Source organism: Rhagoletis pomonella, unplaced genomic scaffold (assembly GCF_013731165.1).
Source record: "Rhagoletis pomonella isolate Grant_MI unplaced genomic scaffold, Rhpom_1.0 Rhpom_scaffold_00057, whole genome shotgun sequence".
In the NCBI taxonomy this organism is placed as follows: Eukaryota; Metazoa; Arthropoda; class Insecta; order Diptera; family Tephritidae; genus Rhagoletis; species Rhagoletis pomonella.
The window spans coordinates 32,636-34,409 of NW_023458611.1; positions in this window are offsets into that span (position 1 = coordinate 32,636).

Below are 1,774 nucleotides of genomic sequence, written 5' to 3' on the forward strand. Positions count from 1 at the left end.
TGCTTAGTTAAACGATTGTTAACTTAACCACCAACAAGAGTTTAACTTTGATTTTATATTCAGAGTCACATAGGTAACTGAAAATTCATATCGCCTGAAAATATACAAATTATAAATATCAATAGTTCTTCTATTCAAATTTGAAATTCGTTCCACAAAAAAATTTCAATTTCACAAGAGTTTAACTATGGGGGCATGCTGGTTCAAACTTTTGTTAACTGAGAGTTGCGTATATCAAAATCAATAGTTAAATCTTTGTCAGTAGTTAACTACGCACTGTGAATTTGGCCCTAAGTGCTGAAAAAAAAACTTTTGAAACCAAAATAAGGTGCATATATTTCGAATTCGTTATAACACTTATGTGCATGCTCATACTTATATAAACTAGACAATGAACTAAAAGTACTTTACAAACTGTTAAAATTTGCAATTTAAGATATTTAAAATGACCAAAAAAACTCGGGTTACGAATAATTTTTTCGCAAAATTTGTCTGAAAAGTTTTACTTCCTTCTGTCCTTAAATGTAAAATTAGTAAGAAGCGATTTTCTTCTAATTAATTTTTGGATTCATTAACCTAGATCTATGAGTTTATGGTGAAGTCTGTATTTTACGGTGGATACAAGTGTATATTTTTTCACTGAATTTCGAAATTTGTAACTATCAATGCTTAAGTATTGGCTTTCCTTTTCCACCGTGGCCGCCAGAGAGAGAATACCGTCTGAGCTTATCGGAGCTCGAATTACTGTCCGGTATAGTTTGTGTTCTCCCGCACACGTTGCATAAACTAATTGACTTTCCTGCCCATTATGCATTTGCTTGCGCGCCATTTGCATTAGGAATGGAAGTTTTCTAAGTATTATTCGAAATAGAATAATATGAAGGTATCGAAAATAACCTGAGATCGCCAAAGCCAAATAAATTTTATTCAACACTTGTACAATGAACTTACAGATTTGTAATTCTAATATATTACTAAACACAACTAAAACTTTCTGGAGCTAAAAAAGTGCTAGATAATTTTGAAAAAAACTAACAAAGAGCTAGGAGCTATAGCCGAATTTTCGGAGCCAAAAAGAAAAATTAAGAGCTAAATCTAGCTCCAAAAGCACCAAAATGGCAAAACTGGTGCGCGCTACCATTTCGCGGGGCTGGAATCAAGCCCGGTTCAACCCAACATAACAAAATAAAAAATAATAATTTTTTTTTAATAGCGGTCGCCCCTCAACAGACAATAGAAAACCTCCGAGTGTATTTCTGCCATGAAAAATAGCGGAGTCGGCGTAAAACGCGGGTCCCTCCTCTTTTTGCGACAACATCAAGGCGCACGCCACAAGGGAAGCCAAAAACTAACATATGTGTTAGCGGCAAACTATCATCTATACATATAATAAAATTGTAACAGGTCGATGTCTGTACATTATAGATATTAAAGAAAAATTAATGTGGGGGGTCTTTTTTAAAGCACCAGAAGCCAAATCAACCATTTTTAGAATTTTTGTCTGTCTGTCTGTCTGTCTGTCTGTCTGTCTGTATGTTAGTTCGCGCATCACTCGAAAACGAATGCATGGATTTGAATGCAGTTTTCACCGATGCATTGCTAGAGGTCTAACTTAAAATTTAGGAAGAAAAAAAATTAGAGAGTTGCCACCTGTTTGAAAATTGGAGTTTAAGTAAATTGATAAGAAAAAATTAATATTGCAATATGGGCGTCAAAAGAAAGAGAATGAAGAAGGCTTACAGCCAAAAATATTTTTTTAGAGTTGCCACCTGTT